Below are 17062 nucleotides of genomic sequence, written 5' to 3' on the forward strand. Positions count from 1 at the left end.
TGTAGTACTACATGCCAGCCATTCTTGGTAGTGGTTTTTCGCTCTGCTTTATAGAAGGTAGTTTTGAGTAGGAAACCTTCCCTACCATAACTCTTATATATCCTAATAGGCCTTATTGTTGATGTTAATCTAGTGAGACAACCCCTTCTATACCGAATTTACTTGTAATTTACACGTTTATCTTCTTCCAAACAGGCAGAAAGAATCTTTTCCTGTGTCTATTAGAGATGATGCTATTACCAGCTTGCCACCCTCGTCCCCATTGTCAGGTATGTACATGTCTACAGCACAAAAAATGAGAATGTTGATGTCAAGGCTCAAATATTTTCATATGGTATTTTTGTTAGTGGTCTTCTATGTTATACATGTTTCATGGATCCCAATTATGTTGCCCATAGGCCCATACTGTATCTCCATTTGCCTAATTTTGTAAAGTTTTTCCAGATTACCAGATGTATAGGGGACAGGAGTAGAACAATTCTACTATATGCAGGAAAGATACAAAGCAGATCCTATAAGAATATATTGTTAATGAGGGCTTTTTTCTACTTTCTGATTAGAAATTCCAGCTGACGTGGAAAGAAAATCTTCAATATATCTGAGTATAGAGCAAGAAATCTCAGAAAATGAAGAAAAGGGGGAAAAGAGACGAGGTAAGTGTGAGAGTCAGCTCCATGTTGTGTGATGTCATTCAGTGAGAATAATTCATGTGGAGCAGTTGTTGTTAGGGATGGGCAGACCCGTGGATGTTCGGGTCCATCAGGCTCAAGAATGTTACCCTAACGTGATCCCGAACCCGAACGGGATGTGGTGAATATTCATGGGACTTTAATAGCGGGCACACAGACAGCTGAGCGCAGCAGGAGCTGCGTTGCGGCTACCACGTGCAAACTATTAGGGAAAATGAGTGGTCACTGCTCCCCACGCATGCAGTGAATATTCCAGCACAGAGGGGAACACAGCGCTGGAGGAGAGAGGAGGTGAGTATGATTGTTTATTTTTTTTATGAGCAGCGTGACAGAGATCAGGGGGTGCCAAGCATACCAGGATGAGGGGGCCATACATACAGGGATGAAGGGGGCCATGCATATAAGTGATGAGGGGGGCGATGCATACAAGGATGAGGGGGGCTATACATACAGGGATGAGGCATGAGGGGGGCCATACATACAGGGATGAAGGGGGCCATACATACTTGGATGAGGGGGTCCATACATACAGGGATGAAGGATGAGGGGGGCCATACATACAGGAATGAAGAGTGCCATACATACCAGGAAGAGGAATGAAGGTACCATACATACCAGGAAGAGGGATGAAGGTGCCATACATACCAGGATTGGTGTGCGGGGGCGCCATACATAACAGGATGAAGAGTGCCATACATACCAGGAAGAGGGATGAGGGGGCCATGCATACCAGGATGGGGGATTGGGGTGCCATGCATACCAGGATGGTGGATTGGGGTGCCATTGCATATCAGGATGGAGATGAGGGCCACATATAACAGGAAGGAGGGGGCCATATATACCAGGATGGGGGATATTAACGGAAGTGGGGTACATTACCCCTATAACAGTGTCAGCAGCAGACCCCCTCCAGCTTAACAGGGCATCATGACAACATTTTTTGCTTAAATTTTTTTTCTATTTTGCTCCTCTAAAACCTAGGTGCGTCTTATAATCCGAAAAATATGGTATTCACCAGCCGGTGCCTGTGCATAGTTAGAAATTTGTCAGTGAGATATATAATTTAGTGCAGTGTGTGTGTGTAGCTTACTGTACATGTATTTAGATAATAATTAAAAAAATAAAATAAAAAAATGCCCAGATGAGGGAAAGCAGACAGCTCGGGACTGGTGTTATTATTCTGGGAAGAGGCCAATGTCCATGAAGCTTCCCAGGCTATTAATATCAGCTCACGGCTGTCTGCATAGCCTTTACTGATTATTAAAAGGGGGTGCACCCCCAAAAGTGATGTGGGGTCCCCTTTATACTGCGCCGGCCAATCACAGGCATACCAATACTTGGCATGGCTGTGATGGGGCCTGAAGTGCCCACTCCAGAAAAGTTTGTTGATTGGCTGTTCTGCATCCTTTCAACAAGCTTTGTTCGGACTGCTGAACCCAAACAGTAACACAGACTTCCGGGAGACACTAGATGTCCAGTACGGACTGTCACATATGTGATGGCTGACAATGATCCCTGACCTCTTTATGAATAAGATTCCTCTGCCGTTCAGCCACAGTGACCACACAGTAGTATCAAGTAATAAGTCGTCCCTTTACTTACATTATAGACACAAAGCAGATCCTATAAGAATATATTGTTAATGAGGGCTTTTTTTTACTTTCTGATTAGAAATTCCAGCTGACGTGGAAAGAAAATCTTCAATATATCTGAGTATAGAGCAAGAAATCTCAGAAAATGAAGAAAAGAGGGAAAAGAGACGAGGTAAGCGAGAGAGTCAGCTCCATGTTGTGTGATGTCATTCAGTGAGAATAATTCATGTGGAGCAGTTGTTATTAGGGATGGGCAGACCCGTGGATGTTCGGGGAACACAGCGCTGGAGGAGAGAGGAGGTGAGTTTGATTGTTTATTTTTTTTATGAGCAGCGTGACAGGGATCAGGGGGTGCCAAGCATACCAGGATGAGGGGGCCATACATACAGGGATGAAGGGGGCCATGCATATAAGGATGAGGGGGGCGATGCATACAAGGATGAGGGGGGCTATACATACAGGGATGAAGGATGAGGGGGGCCATACATACAGGGATGAATAGTGCCATACATAGTATACATACCAGGAAGAGGAATGAAGGTACCATACATACCAGGAAGAGGGATGAAGGTGCCATACATACCAGGATGGGTGTGCGGGGGTGCCATACATAACAGGATGAAGGGTGCCATACATACCAGGAAGAGGGATGAGGGAGCCATGCATACCAGGATGGGGGATTGGGGTGCCATGCATACCAGGATGGTGGATTGGGGTGCCATTGCATATCATGATGGGGATGAGGGCCACATATAACAGGAAGGAGGGGGCCATATATACCAGGATGGGGTATATTAACGGAAGTGGGGTACATTACACAGTGTCAGCAGCAGACCCCCTCCCCCTTAACAGGGCAGCATGACAACATTTTTTGCTTACATTTTTTTTCTATTTTGCTCTTCTAAAACCTAGGTGCGTCTTATAGTCCGAAAAATACGGTATTCACCAGCCGGTGCCTGTGCATAGTTAGAAATTTGTCAGTGAGATATATAATTTAGTGCAGTGTGTGTGTGTAGCTTACTTTACATGTATTTAGATAATAATTAAAAAAATAAAATAAAAAAATGCCCAGATGAGGGAAAGCAGACAGCTCGGGTCTGGTGTTATTATTCTGGGAAGAGGCCAATGTCCATGAAGCTTCCCAGGTTATTAATATCAGCTCACGGCTGTCTGCATAGCCTTCACTGATTATTAAAGGGGGGAGCACCCCCAAAAATGACGTGGGGTCCCCTTTATACTGCGCCGGCCAATCACAGGCATACCAATACTTGGCATGGCTGTGATGGGGCCTGAAGTGCCCACACCAGAAAAGTTTATTGAATGGCTGTGCTGCATCCTTTCAACAAGCTTTGTTCGGACTGCTGAACCTGAACAGTAACACAGACTTCCGGGAGACACTAGGTGTCCAGTACGGACCGTCACATCTATGATGGCTGACAATGATCCCTGACCTCTTTATGAATAAGATTCCTCTGCCGTTCAGCCACAGTGACCGCACAGTAGCATCAAGTAATAAGTCGTCCCTTTACTTACATTATAGACACAAAGTAGATCTTATAAGAATATATTGTTACTGTTTTTTTTTTCTACTTTCTGATCAGAAATTCCAGCTCTCGAGAAAAGAAAATCTTCGCTGTATTTGCTTATAGAGCAACAAAACTCAGAAAATAAAGAAAAGAGGCAAAAGAGACGAGGTAAGTGTGAGAATCAGCTCCTTTACTTACATTATAAATACAAAGCAGATCCTATAAGAATATATTGTTACTGAGGTTTTTTTTTTACTTTCTGATCAGAATTTCCAGCTCAGAAAGAAAGGAAATCTGAAAAAAATCTGAGTACACAGAAACAAAACTCAGAAAATGAAGAAAAGAGAGGAAGGAGACGAGGTAAGTGTGAGAATCAGCTCTATGTTGTGTGATGTCAGTGAGAATAATTCATGTGGAGCAGATGTCATCTGTCAGTGATGGGATTGTCGCATGTATGATGGCTGACAATGATCCCTGACCTCTGTATGATAAAATTCCTCTGCCGTTTGGCCGCAGTGTCCACGCAGTGGTATCATGTAATTCGGAGTCCCAGTACTTACATTATATTGATTTCTCTTCTCATAGCTTCCCTCCTCCGCCGAATCTTATCATCCTGCCGGCGTGGATTGTCCAGGGCTGCTCGGATATGTGCATGTTGTCACTGTTCCCCCAGCATCATTTAAAAGACTGAAAACCTCCGCATCTAGCGCCCAGAAATGCAGCAGATCCACCATCACTGCTGAACCTGTATAGAAGGACCTTCACCAGCTTCCTGTGGCCTTCTCACTGGAACATCTTTACCCGGATATGTTTTGCCTCTATCATCAGGCTCCGCGGTATTCATACTACTCGCCTGACTTGGCTTTTACTGATCACCTGGTATCTGACCCCAGCTGTGTTCATGACTATGATTTCATCTATTAATAATATTCATGGTTTTGTTCATGTCTTAACCTTCTATCCTATTATTAATAATAAAAAAATAAAAATAAAAGCTGTTACTGTTGCTCTGATTTTTTTTCATCTTGAGTTCACAACTAATTGTAACTCACTAATTGTGCTTCTTAACACTAAATGCATTTGTCATTATTCTGAATGCAGCAGCCAGGCTCATATTTCTGTCCAGCAGCTACACCGGCGCCTCCACAGTACCAGTCATTGCACTCTCCCACAAAGCTCTCCACAGTGCTGCACTGTTCTACAACTCCTCCCATATGTCCGTCTACTACCATATCTCCACTCCAATGAGCAAAGACTAATATCCTCCATAATCAGGACCTCCCACTCTCACGTCCATGACTTTTTCTGTGCTGCACCAGCTCTCAGGAGTGCATCAGGTTCATTCCTACTGTCTATGGATTTAAGTGTTCACTAAAAACAGATAATTTTTAGCAAGACTATCAAGTCATGTCACTAATCTAAGTTTTGCCCCCAGCACTCAGTAGCACTTAATATCTGTACATATGTACAGATATTGGCTGGTGACCTGTTCATTTAGTCTTAACTCCTCGAAGATAGGTGCTCCCTAAAACCACATCTGTTTAGGGCGGCCTATCACGCTCCTTAATCAAAGTCCTTTTATATATTTATAGCCCATTCATTATTTCTCCAAACATAAGTCACTCCACCGCACCCAAAACCACTACAAATCCTGGCTGGTGACAGCTCCTGCAGCCTTTATCTCTCCCTCATCCCCTCAAGATGGCGGACCATCATTGTAAATAAGCCCCTGCACTTTGTGTCCCCCCACCTCATTATAGATTGTAAGCTCTTACCAGCAGGGTCCTCATTAGTTTTGCTTTAATTATTGTATTATCTTTAGCTATGTTACTTATGACTGTTGTATATGAACCTGAATTGTAAAGCGCTGAGGAATATGTTGGCGCTATATGAATAAAGATTATTATTATTATTAAAGCAAAACAACAACATGTTTCATACCGCCAAATCTTCCTTAACTCCTTAGTGACCAAGCCAATTTTGACCTTAATGACCTGCCCAAATTTTTGAAGTTTGACCAATGTCAATTTATGTGGTAATAACTCTTTAACGCTTCAACGGATCCCACTGATTTTGAGACTGTTTTTTTCATGACATATTGTACTTCATAATAGTGGTAACAATTTTTCAATATGACTTTCATTTATTTGTGAAAATATCGGAAATTTGGCGAAAATTTTTAAAATTTCACAATTTTCAACCTTTTAGTTCTTATGCCCTTAAATCAGAGTGTCATGTCACACAAAATAGTTCATAAATAACATTTCCCACATGCTTACTATACATCTGCATCATTTTTGAAACATCGTTTTTTCTGTTAGGAAGTTATAAGGGTCAAGAGTTGACCAGTGATTTCTCATTTTTACAACAAAATTTACAAAATATTTTTTTTAGGGACCACATCACATTTGAATTGACTTTGGGGGGCATATATGACACAAAATGTCCAAAAGGGATACTATTCTAAAAATTGCACCCCTTAATTCCTCAAAACCACATTCAAGAAGTTTATTAACCTTTCAGGTGCTTCACAGGAACTAAAGCAATGGCAAGGAAAAAATGAACATTTTTTCCACAAAAATTTTACTTTAGCCCCATTTTTTTTATTTTCACAAGGGTAACAGGAGAAATGGACACCAAAAATTGTTGTGTAATTGGTCCTGAGTATGCCAATACCCTATATGTGGGATAAAACTACTGATTGGGCACACGGCAGGGTTCAGAAGGGAAGGAGCATAATGTCTTTTTGAATGCAAACATAGCTGGAATCGAGAGCAGACGCCATGTCGTTTGGAGAGCCCCATATGTGCCTAAACAGTGAAAACCCCTACAAGTGACACGATTTTGGAAACTAGACCTCTCAAGGAATGCATGTAGATGCCTGGTGAGCACCTTGAACTCCCAGGTGCTTCACAGAAGTTTATAACGCAGAGCCGTGAAAATAAAAAAAATCTATTTTTTACCACAAAAATATACTTTTAGCCCCAAATTTTTTTTCCTACAAGGGAAATGGGAGAAAATGGACCCCAAAATTTGTTGTGCAATTGCTCCCGAGTACGCCAATATCCCATATGTAGGGGAAAACTATTGTTTGGGCACATGGCAGGGTTTGGAAAGGAAGTTGTGATGTTTTGGATAGCAGACTTTGATGGAATGGTCTGCGGTTGTCATGTCGCATTTGGAGAGCCCCTGATGTGCCTAAACAGTGGAAACCTCCCCCCCCCCCACAAGTTACCCCATTTTGAAAACTACCCCCCTTAAGGATTTTATCCAGGGTTATGTATAGTGAGCATTTTTAAGCCACAGGTACTACACATAATTTGATAACATTAGGTCGTCATATTGAAAATTGTCATTTATTTCACAAAAATGACGTTTTAGCCCCAAATTGAAATTTTCACAATGGATAATAGGTTAAAAAATAACGCGATGATCAAAAACTTCTATTTGGGCACATGGCAGGACTAGGAAAGGAAAGAGAGCTATTGATCTGGAATATATTGTGAATGCCATGTCGCATTTGGAAAGCTCCTGACATGCGAAAACAGCAGAAGCCACCACAAGTGACCCAATTTTGGAAACTAGTCCCCTCAAGGAATTATCTAGGGATGTATTGAGTATTTTTAACTTACAGGTGATTCACAAAACTTTATAACTTCCAGATGTGAGAACAAAAAATTATTTTTTTATACTAAAATACTGTTTTAGCACCAAATTTATAATTTACACAAGCGGTAATAGGAGAAAATGGACCCCATAATCTGTTATGCAATTTTTACCGATCACAGTGATACCCCATATGTGGTTGTACACTAATGTTTGAGCACACAGCAGGGGTTGGATAAGAAGGAGCGCTGCTTGGCTTTTAGAACACAGATTTCGTTTTAATACAGTAATGTTCAAAACAATAGCAGTGTGTCCAAAAACATGAGTTAAGCACAAAATCTTTCTACTAGTTTTTATTTCCATGCGTTGGGGACATTACACACTGTTTTCTAATTCAAAACATGAAGAGAAATGTATATAATTTTTAACTACTTTACAGAATATAACAAAAAAAGGAGGCCAAGTACTTAAGCTACGTAGTTGGGAGAGGCGAAATTAAGCCACAGGTCAATAAGAACAAGGCAATTCTGAACTGGCTGAAACCGCTCTCCAAGAAGCAGGTGAGAGCGTTTCTTGGAATCGTGGGATATTACCGGCGGTTTATCCCAAATTTTTCTATGATTGCCGCACCACTGACGGACCTTCTGAAAGGCACAAAATCAACGAGGGCGAAATGGACGGTTGAAACCGAGATGACGTTCCAACAGCTGAAGATGGCACTCTGTAAGCAGCCGGTCCTGGTTGCACCAGACTTTACTAAAGAGTTTGTGCTCCAGACAGATGCCTCAGAAGTTGGCCTAGGAGCCGTGCTGTCACAGGAGATAAATGGGGAAGAGCATCCCATCCTGTATATGAGCCGGAAGCTCTCATCCTGTGAGAAAAATTATGCCATTGTGAAGAAAGAATGCTTAGCCATACACACGCTAAGATATTACCTACTTGGCCAAAAGTTTAAATTGGTGTCAGACTATGCCCCTTTGAGATGGTTGAGGGAAAAGAAGGGTAAGAATTAGTGTTGAGCGAGCACTAAAATGCTCGGGTGCTCGAAGCTCGGGCCGAGCTCGCCGTGATACTCGGGTGATCGACCTGAGCAACGAGCCCAATGTTAGTCTATGTGAGACCCGAGCATTTTTGCGTCGGCACCCCCGGCAGTCTGTAGAAAGCCTAACAAGTGCCCAAAACGATAGTGAGAGTGCTCAAAAGACATGGGAACAGCATGGGGATCACCCCAGGAAGCATTTCTGACCCCTTAGGTCACTGCTGTCAACAACGTGGTCAGAGGTATTAAGCCACTTTTACGGGCTCACAATAAAACGTTCAAAAACTAAACTGAAACGGTTTTCCTGTGAAATATGTTAAGGAACTTCCTTTCCAGAGTAAAGACTTGTGTATAAGGTAAAATAAATAACCAAAAACAAAAATACTCCTCCACACCTTGGGCTATGTTCACAAGTAGCAATTTTTATGCACTTTTGTATTGCTTTCAACCGTGACAAATGCATTCACCGGGAAATGTAATTTTAACATTTTACAATCTTATCTGGCCATGTGCTGTGTGACACATGCATACAGTGCTGAAAAGACATGGGAACAGCATGGGGAAGACCCCTGGAAGCATCTCTGACACCCAGGTCACTGCCTAAAAGTGTGCCAATCAGAAGTGATCCTTGCCGCATCAGAATATGCAGACTTGCAACTATTCCCGTGCAAGTCCTTGTCCCAGGGCAGTGTTCAATTGTACCTCCCCCATTCCTTGCAATGCAAGCGCAACTATGCAGCCTGCCACTCACCCACCCCCAGGCTGCAATACCATACTCCTAGATTGCTTGCACTTCAAATTGGGCCATTTAGGCATGTGGAGACGGAATCTGGCCACCACGTCATGGCTGCGTCGGCGGCCTGGTATCCATACTCAGTCCCCAGCCGCCCGGCGGCCGGGTGTCCACGCTCGGTCCCCAGCCGCCAGGGGTTGGCCGGGTGTCCATAAACGGTCCCCAGCCGCCCCGCGGCAGGGAGTCCACACACGGTCCCCAGCCGCCTGGGGGCAGCCGCATATCCATAAATGGTCCCCAGCCGCCCCTATTTGTCCTGTCAACTTCCCCCCACACACTTTTCTTAGGCCGGCCTGCTTTAGGGCAGCATTGGACGAGCTCACCAGAGAACCAGTCTCCTCTGGTGAGCCCTGGCTTCTCCATCAGGGGAGTTGAGAGTGGCAAGGTGAGGAGCATGATTATGGTAGAAGTTAGCATCTGCTTTGTTTTCTTGGAATGCAAGCGTAAGTGTGCAGCCTGCCACCCACCCACCCCCAGGCTGCAATACCATACTGCTTGCTTGCTTGCACTTGAAATTGGGCCTTTTAGGCATGTGGAGGCGGAATCTGGCCACCACGTCATGGCTGCATCGGCGGCCTAGTATTCATACTCAGTCCCCAGCCGCCCGGCGGCCGGGTGTGCACGCTCGGTCCCCAGCCGCCAGGGGGCGGCCAGGTGTCCATACTCGGTCCCCAGCCGCCCCACGGCCGGGTGTCCACACACGGTCCCAAGCCGCCTGGGGGCGGCCGGGTGTCCATAAACGGTCACCCCTATTTAAAGGACAGCCTAACCACAAACACGTGGACAAGTGAATGTGGCCAGGGATGGTCCATCTCACGCCTTCACACTGGGTTAATATTGTGGAAGCCAGGACACAGTTGGACACTGGGATGCAACACATCCTCCACACATAGAGAATTGCGGGTCCTCAGTCAATCAGGCTTCAACACTAAGTTCAAAAGGTAGACAGCAGCAGTGGTCGTCCTCCTTCACAACGAGTAAATTATTCATGATCATGAGGCCATCCATCTCCTTAGCTTTCTGTTCCTTGAAATGCAAGAGCATGTATGTAGTAGCGGTTAGGCCTCAGGTGGTCAGCGTTTTGGCGCATATCCTACCTTCTCCGAGGATTGCTGGATGTTTTCCTGCTACTATCCCAGTTCTATGACTCTCGTGAAAACAAAACTTCAGGTGATGAATGATGGATGAGGTGGTGGCAAAGGAGAAAGAGCAGGAGGAACAGGGACCATTCACATCAATATCAGGCCAGTCAACCACACATGTCTTGTAGGATATGTTTCTGTACCAAAAGGAGCGGTTCGGCTACACAGTTATAGGGCATACAGTGAGTGCAATGCCTGACAAAAATTTCGAGGCACTCCAATGCCCCTTGGAAGTGACATGGAGGTCAGAGGGCCCTAACTAAACTGTTTTTTCCATTTATAGCAAGTGGGTCTCCTGTGCACTGTTGGCCTAAGCAGTGAATGGAAGGCTTTCCAAAAATTATGAGGAACTGCAATGGCCCTTGAAACAGACATGGATTACAGCATACTAAAAAACTTCTACCTATTATTGGGGAGTGGGTCTCCCTTAGTGTTCGCCTATGCATTGAAAAGCAAAAGCTGACTAAAATTAGGAGGAAATGCAATGCCCGTTGGAAGAGTCATGGAGGTTAGAGTTAATTAAAAACAACATTTCAATGCCCCTTGGAAGAGCTTTGGAGTTCAGTATGGTTTAACAAGAAGATTTTAATGCCCCTTGGAAGAGAGGTGGAGGTCACAGTAGCTTAACAAGACGGTTTTAATGCCCCTTGGAAGAGACATGGAGGTTGCAGTAGCTTAACAAGACGGTTTTAATGCCCATTGGAAGAGACGTGGAGGTCGCAGTAGCTTAACAAGACGGTTTTAATGCCCCTTGGAAGAGACGTGGAGGCCGCAGTAGCTTAACAAGATGGTTTTAATGTCCCTTGGAAGAGACTTGGAGGTCACAGTAGCTTAACAAGATGGATTTAATGCCCCTTGGAAAAGTGAAGGAGGTCGCAGTAGCTTAACAAGACGGTTTTAATGCCCCTTGGAAAAGTGGTGGAGGTCGCAGTAGCTTAACAAGACAGTTTTAATGCCCCTTGGAAGAGACGTGGAGGTCGCAGTAGCTTAACAAGACGGTTTTAATGCCCCTTGGAAAAGTGGTGGAAGTCGCAGTAGCTTAACAAGATGGTTTTAATGCCCCTTGGAAAAGTGGTGGAGGTCGCAGTAGCTTAACAAGACGGTTTTAATGCCCTTTAGAAGAGCGGTGTAGTTCGAAGTAGCTTAAAAAGACGGTTTTAATGCCCCTTGGAAGAGACGTGGAGGCCGCAGTAGCTTAACAAGATGGTTTTAATGTCCCTTGGAAGAGACTTGGAGGTCACAGTAGCTTAACAAGATGGATTTAATGCCCCTTGGAAAAGTGAAGGAGGTCGCAGTAGCTTAACAAGATGGTTTTAATGCCCTTTAGAAGAGCGGTGTAGTTCGAAGTAGCTTAAAAAGACGGTTTTAATGCCCCTTGGAAGAGACGTGGCGATCACAGTGGAATAAAAAGACAATATCAATGCCCCTTGAAAATGTGGTGGAGGTTGCAGTAGCTTAACAAGATGGTTTTAATGCCCCTGGGAAAAGTGGTGGAGGTCGCAGTAGCTTAACAAGACGGTTTTAATGCCGCTTGGAATAGCCATGCAGTACAGCATCTTAAAAACATTATTCCCATTATTGGGGAGTGGGTCTCCCATAGTCTTTGCCTATGCTTTCCAAGCAAAAGCTGCCAAAAATTAGGAGGGAGGAACTTGCAATGCTGGCAACACGGACCAAGGTCACCCTGGTGGTATAGTGGTGGTGGAGGCTGAGGATAAGGAGAAGAGCAAAATAAATCTGAAATGAGGAAGCGTATGCCCATGTGTGGGTGTGAAGCGGTGCATGGGAATACACCTCCCGAAATAACACAGTGGATTTGACTTTATGTTACTCTGCTGTCATTTGGTGGTGATGAGAAGTCTGGCCCAATCCAGCCCTTGTTCATTTTGATAAGGGTCAGCTTGTCAGCATTGTCAGTTGACAGGCGAGTGCGCTTATCAGTTATAATTCCCCCAGTGGCACTAAAAACACGCTCCGATAACACGCTAGCTGCAGGGCAGGCCAGGACCTCCAAGGCGTATAGAGCGAGTTCATTCCAAGTGTCCAGCTTGGATACCCAATAATTAAAAGGCACAGAGGAATCACGGAGGACGCTGGTACGGTCGGCAAGGTACTCCCTCACCATCTTTTGAAACTTTGCACTCCTTGTGAGAGTACCCCGCGCCTCAGGGCCAGTAAACTGGGCGGGTCTCAGAAAACTGTCCCAGAATGTTGACAGTGTTCCCCTGCCTCTGCTGGATTGGAGTTGCGTCTCTCTGTACGCCTTGGTTGGTCAACGAACTGTGACCTCTGCCGCTAGCGTGTTCAGATGGAAATTTTTTTTAACAGTTCTGCAGCAAGGGCCTTCTGGTACTGCCCCATTTTTGTAGACCTCTCCACCTCAGGAATAAGAGAGTGAAAGTTCTCGTTGTAGCGGGGGTCTAAAAGTGTCACCAACCAGTAATGACTGCCACTCAACATTTTGACAACACGAGGGCCATGGTTATGGCAGCGTAACAAAGTCAGCCATGCGTGCCAGACTGGTAACAGGCAAGACTTCCATGTCCTCACCAAGATGACAACTGACCATGCTCTCCTCCTCCTCCTCCACCCTGTCCTCAGGCCACCCACGCTGAACCGACGGTATGACAGTTGTACAGGTACTACCGTCTACAGCGCATGATACCAGCTCCTGTTCTTCCTCCTCCTCCTCCTCCTCTCCCTCATTGTCCCCCAATGCACGTTGAGATGAGATGAGGCTGGGCTGTGTGTAATCGCCAGCTACGGCTTCTTGATCCATCTCATCATACTCTGGCTGCAATGCCTCCTCTTTAATTCTCTGCAGAGAATGTTGCAAAAGACAGACAAGTAGGATGCTGACTCTACTATACAGTATATTGGCCCCATATAGTATATAATTGGCCCCATGTATTGCTCCATACAGTATAATGGCCCCATATAGTATATAATAGGCCCCAGATATTGCTCCATACAGTATACACTGGGCCCCATAAATTGTTCCATACAGTATAATTGCCCCATATATTGCTCTATACAGTATAATGGCCCCATATAGTATATAATGGGCTCCATATATTGGTCCATACAGTATATACTGGGCCCCACATATTGCTGCATACAGTATAATGGCTTCTTATAGCATATAATAGGCCCCAAATATTGTTCCATACAGTATAATGGCCACATATAGTATATAATGGGCCCCATATATTGCTCCATACAGTATATACTGGGCCACATATATTCCTGCACAGTATAATGGCCCCATATAGTATATAATGGGCTCCATAAGTTGCTCCATACAGTATAGTGGCCCCATATAGTGCTCCATACAGTATAATCACCACATATAGTATATAATAGGCTCCATACAGTATAATGGGCCCCCTATATTGCTCCATACAGTATAATGGCTCCATACAGTATATACTGGGCCCCATATATTGCTCCATACAGTATAATGGCCACATATAGTACATAATAGACCCCATATATTGCACCATAGAGTGTAATGGCCACATATAGTATATAATGGGCCCCATATATTGCTTCATACAGTATATACTGGGCCCCACATATTGCTTCACATTATAATGGCCCCATTTAGTATACAGGGTGGTCCAAAAGTAAGTTGACAGAAAATAATAACATTTATTTTGATTTATATATCAAATTATATTTACTAACACAAACATAACATTGACAATTAAATTTTATTCTGAACAATAATACAAAAGCCTTTAAATTTCATCAACGCAGGTGCTCAAACTGTTTTCCATTATAATTTGCACAGCTTTGAAGTCGCCTCTTACGCTTCGACAACGTTTTTTTCGCAAGTCTCTTTGGGTATTAATTTCTTGAAATCCATCTCTTATGTAATTTTTCAAATCACTGACACTTTTTGGTTTTCGAGTATAAACTTTGTCCTTGAGTATTCCCCAAAAGAAAAAATCCATTGGGGTCAAGTCTGGTGAACGTGACGACCAATCAAGTGGCCCTCTTCGGCCAATCCATTTATTAAGAAATGTTTCATCAAGATTCTCGCGGACCACTCTTGAATAATGTGGAGGGGCCCCATCTTGTTGGAAATAAAGGTCATTTGAATTAGGCTGTTGCTGTAACTGGGGAACAACTTGATTCATTAGAATTTCGAGATACTTATCTCCTGTGACTGTTCCATCAAAAATTATTGGTCCTAAAACACCAAAACTTGAAATACCACCCCAAACATTGACACCAGGCTCATTTAGTTGTTGCTCTAATGTTAAATGCATGTTCTCATTATACCAGTAAATACAATTATGTCTGTTAATATGGCCGGATAATTTGAAAGAAGCTTCATCACTCCACATAATGTTATCTAAAATTACTGGATTTTCTTCCATTTCATTAAGCACAATCTCACTAAATTGCAGCCGCCTGTCTGGATCATCCTCCAATAAACCATGAATTAGACGTGGAGGATAAGCTTTCCACCCAATAGATTTCAGGATTCGCATGATAGAAGCTTGTGAAATTCCCAATTCCAAAGAGGCTCTTCTGGTGACTTTTTTGGACTCTGAACAAATGTTTCAGCAACAAGTTGTTTATTATCTTCTGTACAGACTGTTTTGGGTCGACCAGTTTTTGGAGCATTAAGGATTGAGCCAGTGGCATTGAATTTGTCACGAATGCGGTAAATGGTTTATCTCTTTGGGGCTTGAGTACCAAATGTTTCAACCCAATTTGCTCTAACGGTTTCAGCATTTTGAGATTTCCAATACTCTATTAACCCCTTAACAACATTAGACGTACTAATGCGCGTCTGTGCCCTGGGACTTAAGAGCCAGACCCGTATTAGTATGTCATCGCGATCGCGCGCGCACACAGGCTGTGCAGGCGCGATCGCCGCCGGGTGTCAGCTGATTGTCACAGCTGACACCCGGTACTATGTGCAGGGAGCGGTCCCGCACCGCTCCCAGCACATTAACCCCGCAATGCTGCGATCGAAGTCGATCGCAGCATTGCAGTGGTAAGGGGAGGTGATCGCAGATACTCACCTCCTCTTCCGGCCTCCAGCGCTGTCTGCCGTGGCTTCCAGGATGTTGCCATGACGACCCGATGTCGTCATGACAACATCCGGGTCACCAGACAGCAGGAAGATTTTTTGGACATGAGTAGTGCATCTCCAAACTATCTTCTCCCTGTCCAGCGCTGACAGCCTGCATGGCACAGGGATGGTGCCCCATTCCTATGCCATGCAGGCGATCAGAATAAAAAAAGTGAAAGTCCCATAGTGGGACAAAGAAAAAAAGTATAAAAACTGTCAGAAAGTGAAAAAAAAATTGTAAAAATATTTAAAAAAAATAATCCACCAAAAATAAAAATATAATGTACCCATCAATAAATAATATTATAAAAAAAACAAAAAAAACAATAAAAGTACACATATTTGGTATCGCCGCGTCCGGAACGACCTGACCTATAAAACTGTCTCACTAGTTAACCCCTTCAGTGAACACGGTAAAAAAAATAAAAAAAAAACGAAGCAAAAAACAATGCTTTATCACCATACCACCAAACAAAAAATGGAATAACACGCAATCAAAAAGACGAATAGAAATAAAAATGGTACCGCTGAAAACGTCATCTCGTCCCGCAAAAATCAAGCCACCATACAGCTCCATCAGCCGAAAAGTAAAAAAGTTATAGCTCTCAGAATAAAGCTATGCTAAAAAATATTTTTTCTATAAAATTGGTTTTATGTAAAAGTGCAAAACATAGAAAAACGATATAAATGTGGTACCGCTGTAAACGTACTGACCCGAAGAATAAAGCAGCCTTATCAATTTTACCACACGCGGAACAGAATAAAAAAAAATAAAAAAAAAATTCCTGAATTGTTGGTTTTTGTTTATTCTGCCTCCCAAAAATCGGAATAGAAAGCGATCAAAAAATGTCACGTGCCTGAAAATGGCACCAATAACAACGTCAACTCATCCCGCAAAAAACAAGCCATCACATGACTGCCTGCTAAAGTCTGGAAAAATTATAGCTCTCAAAATATGGCGATGCAAAAACTAGATTTTACAAAAAATGTGTCTTTTAGTGTGTGACAGCTGTCAGTCATAAAAACCCCATATGATTCTGATATCTCTGTAATCACACCGACCCGAAGAATAAGGTCGTCTAATCACTTATACCGCACGAGGAACGGCATAAAAAATAAACTCTCAGGTTAGGGCTGGGGTTGGGTTTAAGGCTAGGGTTAGGGTTGTGATGGGGTTGGGATTTTTTTCAAAAGTAAGAAAAAAAGATGACGATATGGTAACTAGTGTTGAGCGCAAGTGCTCGCTACTTGAGTTTGCATCGGGTGCTCTGGTATGCATTGAGTATCGTGGGTATTTGAGCGACATGCTCGAGTCTCCGCCCCCTATGCTTCGCGGCCAAAAAAACTTTGCGGGGATTGCCTGCCATGCACGAGCGATCCCCGCATGTTTTTTTTTTGGGGTGTCTAATAACCGTGAAACATGCGGGGCAGGGACTCGAGCATGTCACTTGAGCACCCGTGATACATGGTGCATACCTGAGTACCCGATGCAAACTCAAGTAGTGAGCACTTGCGCTCAAGAGTAATGACAACTTATTCAATATGATGACCTAATGTTATGAAATTCTGTGTCGCACCTCTGGGTT

At 43.7% G+C, this 17062-nt stretch overlaps 1 long non-coding RNA gene across 1 annotated transcript; it reads left to right on the forward strand.

The window, feature by feature from the left end:
- The first annotated feature begins 202 nt into the window (after nucleotides 1–202).
- LOC141213657 (uncharacterized) lies at nucleotides 203–2442 on the forward strand. Its single transcript, XR_012283076.1, has 3 exons — nucleotides 203–269; nucleotides 561–653; nucleotides 2361–2442. It is a non-coding gene; the product is annotated as an uncharacterized lncRNA (long non-coding RNA).
- The last annotated feature ends 14620 nt before the right edge of the window (nucleotides 2443–17062 follow it).

The sequence above is a fragment of the Phyllobates terribilis genome, unplaced genomic scaffold (assembly GCF_046119375.1).
Source record: "Phyllobates terribilis strain yellow unplaced genomic scaffold, ASM4611937v1 Scaffold_203__1_contigs__length_3528282, whole genome shotgun sequence".
NCBI classification, from domain to species: Eukaryota; Metazoa; Chordata; class Amphibia; order Anura; family Dendrobatidae; genus Phyllobates; species Phyllobates terribilis.